At 50.3% G+C, this 11,271-nt stretch overlaps 1 protein-coding gene across 2 annotated transcripts in view; it reads right to left on the reverse strand.

The window, feature by feature from the left end:
- The window catches only part of ZNF395 (zinc finger protein 395), a 63,315-nt gene extending 52,986 nt beyond the window's left edge, over nucleotides 1-10,329 (reverse strand). Inside the window, exon 1 of one of the 2 annotated variants that reach the window (XM_068280063.1) lies at nucleotides 10,177-10,329. The gene's annotated coding sequence lies outside the window, so the exon portion shown is untranslated. Of the gene's footprint in view, nucleotides 1-8,908; nucleotides 8,998-10,176 lie in introns of those variants that run through there. The other variant, XM_068280064.1, reaches the window with a different exon arrangement.
- Nucleotides 10,330-11,271: the final 942 nt, after the last annotated feature.

Here is an 11,271-nt window from a genome sequence, read left to right on the forward strand (position 1 = left end):
CCTAGTGAGCATAGTCAAGAGAATCATCCCTCCTCCACAAAAAAAACAAAAAAAAAACTGTAAACTCGCACTGCATTTCTTTGCAAGGCTGCAGTCTAAACATCCTCTGAAGTAAGTACTACCTAGAAATTCTCATCTTCCTGCCAAACTTATTAGCTGAAGAGAGTAAATAGCCCATATTGCTCAATATGAACATCTGAGGAGTCCTCACTACCCTGTTCAACCTCTCCCTATCCACAGGCACCTTCCCCTCAGACTTCAAGCAGGCCACTGTACTACCCCTGCTCAAGAAACCCTCCCTCGACCCCTCGCTACCCTCCAACTACCGTCCTATCTCCCTCCTCCCCTTTGCCTCAAAACTCCTGGAGCGTCTGGTTCACAAACGCCTGACCCAGTACCTTAATGCCAACTCAATCCTAGACCCACTGCAATCTGGATTTCGGCCTGCCCACTCAACCGAAACTGCTCTCACCAAAGTGGTCAATGACCTTGCCTTAGCTAAAGCTGAAGGTAAATACTCCATTCTCCTCCTCCTTGACCTTTCAGCAGCTTTTGACACAGTAGATCATCCCCTACTCCTCCAGTCCCTCCAGTCCTTGGGCATTCACGATCTCGCCCTGTCCTGGCTTTCATCCTACCTCTCCAACCGCTCCTTCACGACCGCCTTCAATGAGTCCTCGTCCACCCCCAACCACCTCTCGGTGGGAGTCCCCCAAGGTTCGGTCCTTGGCCCCTTACTGTTCACCCTATACACATCCTCCATTGGCAAGGTTATCTCCTCCATGGGTTTTAACCATCATCTGTATGCAGATGACACCCAGATCTACCTCCACACCCCTGACATATCCACCACTACCATGGACAAGGTCTCCTCCTGCCTATCAGCCATCTCCTCCTGGATGTCCGCTAGGTTCCTGAAACTAAATCTAGACAAAACGGAATTTATGATCTTCCCACCCCGGCCATCCACGAACCTCCCAGATGTGCATGTCACTGTTAACCACACTACCATTCGCCCTACCTCTCAAGCCCGTTGTCTGGGTGTCACCCTGGACTCCGCACTCTCCTTCACTTCCCACATCCAAATCCTCACAAAGTCCTGCAACTTCCACCTTCGTAACATCTGTAAGATTCGGCCTTTCCTGACCTCTGCCGCCACCAAACTCCTCATCCATGCCCTCATAATTTCCCGCCTTGACTACTGCAATGCCCTGCTGTCTGGTCTCCCTATGACCCGAACAGCCCCACTGCAGTCCATCATGAATGCGGCAGCCAGAATTATCCACTGCTCCCATCGCTCCACCACGGCAGATCCCCTCCTAGAATCCCTCCACTGGCTTCCTATCCAGCCCAGAATCAAATTCAAGATACTGTGTCTGACCTACAAATCTGTCCACAAAACCTGTCCAACCTACATTTCCGATCTTACTCAGAGGTACACACCTAGCCGCTCACTCCGCTCTTCCAATGAACTTCGCCTAACCGCCCCCCGCATCACCCAGTCCCATGCACGCCTCCAGGACTTCTCAAGAGCTGCTCCAACACTATGGAACTCCCTACCTCCACCCATTAGGGCAGCCCCCTCCTTCAACATCTTCAAGAAAGCCTTCAAAACTCACCTTTTCACTCTGGCCTACTACCCCTCACAAGTGCTCTAAACCTACAGCTGAACTCTGGTCCCCTACCGTTCGTGTCCTTACCTCTCCCTCTAGATTGTAAGCCTTTGGGCAGGGTCCTCCTCCTTTTGTGTCCTACCTGATCATGCACCTCCATTACTGTGAACCCATGCTAGGCATCTGAGTGAACCTAACTTGCCTAATCTCCATGCTCAATCCAGTGACTGACTAAGCATTATCTTGTACTCATACTGTGCTGCCTGGTCTGGTTTTCTATTATTCCTGTATTGTCATATTGCTGTATGTCACCCCTAAATATTGTCTGTAACCTAAATTAATGTTCAGCGCTGCGTAATATGTTGGCGCTTTATAAATACAATAAATAATAATAATAATAATAATAATCTGAACTGATTGGAGGTAAGTTAAAGTGGACCTGATCTCTTGCACAAGACAGAAGGGAAACAGAGAAATGCACCCTGTATGTATTTAGAGAGTTTAGCCTAATTCCCCCATATCTGTGACTAATCACCACTGGAATTTGCTCAGCTGTGCCAGCTGGCTACCTTGGCAGATCAGCTAATTTATAAACACAGGATGTTAACTATATCTGCTTCCGTGAAAGCAGGAAGTAGACACTGCAGATTTATTGCAGGATTTGTATGAAAGTTTTATCTTTAAAAAGGTGAGGATGCTGTTCCTTATCTTTTAGAGCAGAGAGGAAGTTCTGAGTTCAGGTCCACTTTAAAAAAAAGACACTAAGATGCTCAGCTGAACTGACCTAGGGCTTTTTCCAGCCCCTTGTAGTCGTACTGGTCTCTTGCAGTCATTCTACTTTTCTGTCTTCAGCAGCTGTCCCCTTAGAAAGCTGCATGCGTGGCCCCCCTACACATACCTCCTCGATCGCACTCCCATGGACAGGAGCAAACTGCGCTTGCACAGCTAGTAAAAATGGCAACTGCGCATGTACTGAACACTCCCAGCTACGTGAGCGCCATCAAGGAGGCAGGCAGCCAGGGCTGCACACGTGCAGTAGCCCACGACTGACTCAGGCAGCTGGAAGAGGCCCCAGGTAAGTTAAAGAGCAACCGTAGCCAAGAATTCAACTTCATCCCAATCAGTAGCTGATACCCCCTTTCCCTCGAGAAATCTATTCCTTTTCTCAAACGGATCATCAGGGGGCTCTGTATGGCTGATTTTGTGGTGAAACCCCTCCCACAGTGTGATGTCAGCGCCTCACAGCACTGAGGTACTGACCTCACACTGTGGGAGCCTTGTTGCATTGCGGGAAACAGCCGTTTCCAACTGCCAAAATAGCAAGCAGCATCTCCTTCCACTGACATCACCTGCCAGCAGTAAAAAATGTCACCGTGTGATAAACGTCTGAATGTAAATCAGACACTACTGCAGCCAAACAGATTAGCAGGGCTACTGGGCAACTGATATTGTTTGAAAGTGAATAATAAATATGGCAGCCTCCACGTTTTGCTCACGTCAGGTACCCCCACATCTCTCGATCTGCCACCAGATTAACCACTTGATGACCTGCTCACACACACTGCACCGCCATTTTCCAATAGATCTTAGCATTACATGACATTGAATGGGAGAGCGGGAAAGAGAATGGCCAGGGCCCTTCAACTGTCAGAATTTCGAACGCCATCAGCGACACGCACCTTTCTGAGCAAGATCTTTCCAGTATGCCGGATCGATAGTTTTGAGCGCCCTCGGCTGAAATCTGACCGTATGGTTGGCCATGTTGTGGCAGCGACCTCTAGCAGAGTAATACATTAAGATCGAAATTGGACAGATATCTATGCCAGAAACCAAGCCCTTAGAAATGTTGCAAGCAGCCCCCCCCCCCCCCCCCATCTGGTTATTAAAAAAACAAAAATGATGCATGTCACTAGCATCACACTGCAAGTACAGTTTGGCCACCTCAAAAATTGCAAAACAACTCTCTAAGTCGCCACAGTGGATCATGTGATCTGCAGCAATCACAAACTCCTCCCACTCGGGGGACTATCTTGTCTACCCGACCACCATCATCAACTGCATCAGTTTGTTCAGTGAAATCTTTGCTCAATGAGTTCCTGTACCGTTGTCATGTGACCCATTCACGCCAGTGGCGGAACACCACTGAGCTAAAAAAAATAACATTGCACACAATCAAGGCAGATGTTTTGTGATGAGCAGAGAGCTACAAAGCGTCAGATCCATCCCACGATACACAAGGGACCCTCAGAGGCAGCCTACAAAACGCAATCATGAAAGAAGCTCGGGAAGCGCCAATCCGCAGAGCCACAGAGGGGATGTGGTTGTAGCTCCCCTGTCTGTGACTCTTTTTTCACAACAACCGCCTCACTTAACGCCCGACAGTCTTCCACACCAGACAATCCCAAAGTCCAAATGCAGCACCCTTATCAAACCACACGACAGAGCGCAGCAACGCGCCTCGTCACAGGCGAGAATTACACACAGACCGTCCTGGCACGCAGCCAGCGCTAAACAAGACGAGAAGAGAGAGGCGGCAGCCGGCAGGAGATAAGCAGAGCGCTATCAGCGTGCATCGGCATTCTGTTCTATGCAATTCTGTTCTATGCAATATTGATGACACTTGTTAATCTTGCTGGCGATAGAGTGTGTAACAGTCTGGTCACATGTCCTGTGCAGCGATCACAGCTCTGAGCCTACGGGAAGGACTTCTGCTACGTGATGTGCACAAATCCACACACACTTCAAAGAGAAGCTGAAAGAGCGAGAAATATGGAAGCCCATCTTTATTTGCCCGGCTGTCAAGCAGATTATTATCATTGCTTATTTATAGATCGCTGCTCTTAAAGGGATAACCGAAGTGAGAGGGATATGGAGGCTGCCATATTTATTTCCTTTTAAACAATACCAGTTGCCTGCTGATCCTCTGCCTCTAATACTTTTAGCCATAGACTCTGAACAAGCATGCAGCAGATTAGAGGTTTCTGACATTGTCCGATCAGACAAGATTAGCTGCATACTTGTTTCTGGTGTTATTCAGACACTTCTGCAGCCGAATAGATAAGAAGACCTGCCAGGCAACTGGTATTGTGTTAAAAAGCAAATAAATATGGCAGCCTCCATATCCCACTCACTTCAGTTATCCTTTAAAGTGAACCAGAGACAAAGCACCCTCATGTATTTTACCATATATATCAGTGGGGACATTAGAGAAAACACCTACCCTGATCTCTTTCATCCTTCACTGCTCAGCCTGCTTCTTATCAGCCCTGATAAAATCCCCGACTGAGCATTCAGTCTGGCTTTGCTATACTCAGCTATAATGATTCCTGAGCAGAGCCACAAGGGGGCAGGCTTGGGCTTGAAAAGACATCACAGAAGACAGACTCAGCTATAAAGATTCCTTAGCAAAGCCAGACTGAATGCTCAGTCAGGGATTTTATCAGGGCTAATAACAAGCAGGCTGAGCAGTGAAAGATGAAACAGAGTGCAGGGTAGTTGTTTTCTCTAATATTCCCACTATATATGGTAAAATACATGAGGGTGCTTCGTCTCTGGTTCCCTTTAAGTCTGCAGTGGTCGCTCAAACCCCGTACACATGCTAGATTAAAGTCGGTTGAGGCAGCCAATAACCGATAATATGGCGTGTGTTTAGTGGCCCCCAACCAGCAAGCAATTCATCAGGTGGATAAACTCACTCGCCTTCTTTTACTTACCCACCGTGTGATGTCACGTTTGTCAGCCCCCGCCTCCCCACATAACAACCGAATGCGTTGTCAGCTGTACAGCTTTGTTTGCAACTGTACATTCTCAGCCCAGCGAGGTTTTCCAAGGGATCGGGTTCTGATCCCCGTTGGGAGACATCAGTCACGCAAGTGTATGGGCCTCAACTGTCCCTCAGAAGAGCTCAACTTCAAAGGGTCAATGAGATGCTAGTTTGCAAATTGAGTTCCGATTGATCAATTACACTTATGATTTTATTAATATGTTAAGACCTGTGCAATATAACACTCACTCTCCTGAACGCTGCTCTCAGACCCCCAGAAGGGCCTGCAATAGCCTTTTCCTCTCACACAGGCACCAGGCATGAGCCTGGACAACCCTCCATGTCCTCTCACACAGGCCCAAGTCTGGACAACTCACCATGTCCTCTTATACAGGCCTGAGCCTGATAACCCGCCTTGTCCTCTCACACAGGCCCGAGCCTGGACAACCCACCATGTCCTCTCACACAGGCCCAAGCCTGGACGACCCACCATGTCCTCTCACACAGGCTCAAGCCTGGACGACCCACCATGTCCTCTCACACAGGCTCAAGCCTGGACAACCCACCATGTCCTCTCACACAGGCTCAAGCCTGGACAACCCGCCATGTCCTCTCACACAGGCCCAAGCCTGGACAACCCGCCATGTCCTCTCACACAGGCCCAAGCCTGGACAACCCGCCATGTCCTCTCACACAGGCCCAAGCCTGGACAACCCGCCATGTCTTCTCACACAGGCCCAAGCCTAAACAACTCACCATGTCCTTTTATACAGGCCCGAGCCTGATAACCCGCCTTGTCCTCACACACAGGCACTAGGTCCTAGTCAGGACTTGGCCTTGGTTCACAAATCTGTATTTGGATGAACCAGGCAGCAGACAGGAAATGGATGGGTTGAAGAACTGCACTAACTTCCAGTGGGCCATTTCACATTACTCTGTGCTGCTGCAGCCCGCTGCTAAAAAGACCTGCTCCAGAAAGCGACACAGCCTGCAACGTGGACCTGAGAGCTGCATTCAAATGCAACACAACACTCCTGTTCAAATGTTAACCAAACCTTTGTTTACATCCAGAGGGGAAGCACAACAACAACCAGGTCTAAATGAAGTCAGTACAAAAATATCCCTCTCACTTAAAAGTGTACCTGAGACGACAAAAGGAAAGGATTTTATACTTACCCGAGGCTTCCTCCAGTCCCATAAGCACAGCTAAGTCCCTTGCCGTCCTGAGTGCCTCCGTTCTCCTGCTAGCGGTCCCGGTAATCTGGCTCCGTTGCGCCAGTCTGTCTCTTCTGCACATGCACAAAAGAGCCTGACTAGCACAGCTGAGCCAGTGACTGGGACCACTAGCAGAACCAAGGCACTCAGGACGACGGCCAGAGACTAGCGGTGCTTATAGTGGACCTGAACTCTTGCACAGGACAGAAGGCAAACAGAGAAATGCACCGTGTGTTTTTAGACAGAAGAGCCTGTCCCGCTCTCCATACGGAAGCAGACCCTGAGGTCGTCCGCACTGCGCCTGCACGGACCCCCGCTGTCAATCAAGCCCACGTTGTATGCGGCTTACTGCACAGGCGCAGTAAGCCGCATACAACGTGGCCTTGATTGACAGCGGCGGTTTGCGGAAGCCACAGTGCGGACGACCTCGGGGTTGGCTTTCGCACAGAGTACGGAGACAAGGACAGCGGCGGGGAGCGGATCAGTCGGCGTGGGACAGTCGGCTACTAGGGGCTGGAGAAAGCCTTAGGTGAGTAAAGCTCATTTTTCATCATTGATAGCTCCTTTAAAGACTGTTGCGGATCTTTTAAAGCAGAGATAATGTTCTAAGTTCAGACGCGCTTTATTGGGCTGGAGGAAGCCCCGGGTTAAGTATAAAATCTTTTCCTTTTGTCGTCTCAGGTTTTCTTTAAAGCTAAACTACTGGAGCAGTCACAAAATATAGTAAAAACGCGTAAATTAAATTTTCTAGTACTTCACAAGTTACCAGCTGCAGACATTGTGACCACCCTCTCTGGCCAGCTGACCCGTGTCTCCCTATTGGAGTCTGGAGAGAACAAGGTAACCAGATTGTTTGCACTTCAGCTGCAAGGACAAAAGGTGTGTGTTTATTGCTGGGTACACGATACGTTTTTTCGCTCGACTTTCCATTCGATCTTTTTTTTTCCCCGCTCAGTTTTCTCATCTTCAGCTCTTTTCTTATCTTTATCCATTCACTTCTATGAGAAATCAACCCAAATAACGATCGGAAGGAATATTGGACATGACGGAAATTATCTATCGAACCCATCTATCTAGCAAAAAAAATGTATGGTGTATTCCCAGCATATTTTCACACCAAAGAATGCCTGAGACAAATAGTTAGCGACAGCACATTCTAGCAGTGATGGCTAACCTTGGCACTCCAGCTGTGACAAAACTACAAATCCCATCATGCCTCTGCCTCCCTGAGTTATGCTTAGAGCTGTAAGAGTTTTGCAATGCCTCATGAGACTTGTAGTTCTACTACAGCTGGAGTGCCAAGGTTAGCCATCACTGTTCTAGCATAACATGGCTTATTATACATACACGTTGTAACCCAGGCACTAATCTACTTTAGGGGACCCAGCAGGAAACCTCATAGGGAACAGCTGACCAATCGCAGCACTCTCTAATGCACAAAGCGTTGTGATTGGCTGAATAGTGTCAGCACAGTTTACTACAACCTATTGGAAACCTGGCAGTCACATTAGCTGAATTTCCCTGTGAGGTTTTTTTACTGGATTCCTTAAAGTGGGGCTCAAACCCACTAGAGCGATTTTATGAGCGTTTAGGGAGCGATTCAAAACGCTAGCGATTTTCCTAAACGCTCAGCTAATGTTAGCGGATGCGCCAGATTTCACTGGAGCTATTACCAAATCGCAGGGCATGCAGCATTTTTAGCAGTTAGCGTTTCTGCAATGTAAAGTATATAAACGCTGGCGTAATGGCTCGTCAAAACCTGCACAGAGCGATTTGCTAGTATATTGAAATGATTGCACACCATAAACAAATTAGAATTGTTTATCAATTAAAAACACCAATCGCTAAATTACACAATTGCTGGCAAACCGCTTAGGGCCCATTCACACTTACTGATCACAAAACGCTATCGATAGTGTTTTGCTCTGGCGTCTTTTGTCAATTAACGCAAAAAAAAAAAAAAAAAAAAAAAAAAATCGCCATTCACACCTGGCAATTTTTTAGCAGTCGCGTTTTGCGCTTCTATAGCACTAAAACGCGATTGCCAGGAAATCGTCTGAAAATGGTGCAGGCTACGCGTTTGCGTTTTGGGGCAATTTGCGGCGATTAGCGCAAATCACCCAAATGAGAATGGGCCCATAGACTTTTATTACCCTAGCTCTTTGAAAAACGCTATCGTTTGAGCGTTTTGCCAAAACCGCTCAAGTGTGAATGGGCCCTCACACTTTAAAATCGCTGACAAAATCGCCAGAAAAAGCTCATGAAATCTTTTACAAAACGCTAGCGATTTGTAGTGGGCTGCAAGACGCAGACTAACCTAGTAACCCCAGTCAGTAGTGAGTTGACCATCTCCCCCCCCCAATGGTTACAGCTGGATCTCTCCAGCACCATTCCAAGATGCCCGGATGTGGGCGTGTCACCGACGCCTGTGGCTGAACGGGGTGTGTCCCAAACGTCAGCCAGTACTACGGTAGGCGTGTCATAAACAAGAGTACAAACCGATGGGAGGGCGTGTCTTTATTAAATAGTGGGTGGGTAATAAACGGCTCGCTCTAAAGATTGGGCGTGTCCCAGGGTGAAGACGTCAAAAGCTTATGCCAGTGCAGGTGGGGCGTATCCCGCTGGCAACTCAGTTGTGGGCGTGTCTCCGACGAATGAATCGGAGCAGAGGCGTGTCTCCGAGTGCCTCAGGCCGCGCAGGAGGTGGCGTGTCCCCTTGGCTTGTAAATAAGCAGAGAAGAAGTCCCGTGTGCCGAGAACTGTGCACGAGGGGCGTGCCCCCGGCGCTAATATCTCAGCAAGAGGCGCGTCCCGGGTGCCGCTGGCAGCACAAAAGGGGAGTATCCTCGGCATTAGTATCTGAGCAGGAGGTATATACCGGGTGTCACTGGCAGCGCAGGAGGGGGGTGTTCCAGCGCTTGTATCAGAGCAGGAGGTGTGTCCCGTGTGTCGCTGGCACTACAGGAGTGGGCGTGTCCCCGGCTCCTGTATTTGAGTAGTAGGTGTGTCCTGGGTGCCGCTGTAGTACAGGAGTGGGCGTGTCCCCGGCGCCTGTATCTGAGCAGGTGTGTCCCGGGTGCCGTTGGCAGTGCATGAGTGGGCGTGTCCCCGGCGCTAGTATCTCAGCAGGAGGCGTGTCTCGGGAGCCGCTGGCAGCGCAGGGGGGCGTGTCTCCGGCACCCGTATCGGAGCAAGAGGGGGGTGTGCGCAGACGTAGGCGGGAGTATTCGCCGTAAAAAAAAAATGTGAAAACCGTCCAGAAAAGACTCGCTGCAGGCGAAGCATGTGTACTGTGCAGCCAACCCCGCCCCCTCAGCAGATAAACAAGGGTCTCTCCCCCCCTCCCCAGCGTGCCGCCGTGTACACCGCTATCCCGTGCACATGGCAGGGGGCACCGGGCACCCCCCTCCCCCAATGTACCGTGCAACACACTCCTCCCTGCAACCTGCATCACCCCCGGCTGCAGCCGTGCACCGCCCGATCTCCCCTGCACCGTGTGCATCGCCGCCCGATCTCCTGCCAACCACCGGAGATCACCGCCCGACCCCCCTCGGTGCAGCGCCCGATCTCCCCCCGTGTGCTCACCTGCAGCCCGGACGGGCGGAGCTGTGATCGGCTGCTGTGATCCCCGGGGATGGCGGAGAGCTGCTCCCGGCTCCTCTTACTTACATGTCAGTGTGTGGCGGAGCCGCGTCCCTCCCCTCCTCCTCCTCCCCCCGCTGCTGCTGCCGGCCGGGCTGGAGCTGCTCTTAGTTGTAAACAAGCTGCCCACATGCTCAGCCCTCCGCCGCCTATTGGAGCCCAGCCGCCCCCCTGCTCCACCGCCCACCCGGAGGAGGGGAGTGCTGTGTGTGCGCTACGTATGTATGTGCGTGTGTATAACGTATGTGTGTATGTATGTCTGCCGCATGTGCACCTATGTTATGTGTGTGTTCTACATATATATGTATGATTGTATGTATATGTGTGCACCACTCCTCTCCATACACCAACAACCACTACTGTCCTGTGCAATGCTAGGGAATGCAATTTGTGCAATATTCCCTGCACCCCCGACACCCTGTGCAATATTCCCTGCACCCCTGACCAACACATCCTGTGCAACATTTCCTGCACCACTTGCCATCACATCCTGTGCAATATTCCCTGCACCCCCCTGACCATCACATCCTGTGCAATATTCCCTGCACCCCCGACATCCTGTGCAATATTCCCTGCACCCCCTGGCCAACACATCCTGTGCAATATTCCCTGCACCCCCGACATCCTGTGCAATATTCCCTGCACCCCCGACATCCTGTGCAATATTCCCTGCACCCCCTGACCAACACATCCTGTGCAATATTCCCTGCACCCCCTGACCAACACATCCTGTGCAATATTCCCTGCACCCCCAGGCTATCACATCATGTGCAATATTCCCTACACCCCCTGGCCATCACATCCTGTGCAATATTCCCTGCACCCCTGGCCATCACACCCTGTGCAATATTCCCTGCACCCCCGGACCATCACATCCTGCGCAACATTTCCTGCACCCCCTGGCCATCACATCCTGCGCAACATTTTCTGCACCCCCTGGCCATCACATCCTGTGCAATATTCCCTGCACCCCCTGGCCATCACATCCTGTGCAATATTCCCTGCACCCCTGGCCATCACATCCTGTGCAATATTCCC

The sequence above is a fragment of the Hyperolius riggenbachi genome, chromosome 4 (assembly GCF_040937935.1).
Source record: "Hyperolius riggenbachi isolate aHypRig1 chromosome 4, aHypRig1.pri, whole genome shotgun sequence".
NCBI classification, from domain to species: Eukaryota; Metazoa; Chordata; class Amphibia; order Anura; family Hyperoliidae; genus Hyperolius; species Hyperolius riggenbachi.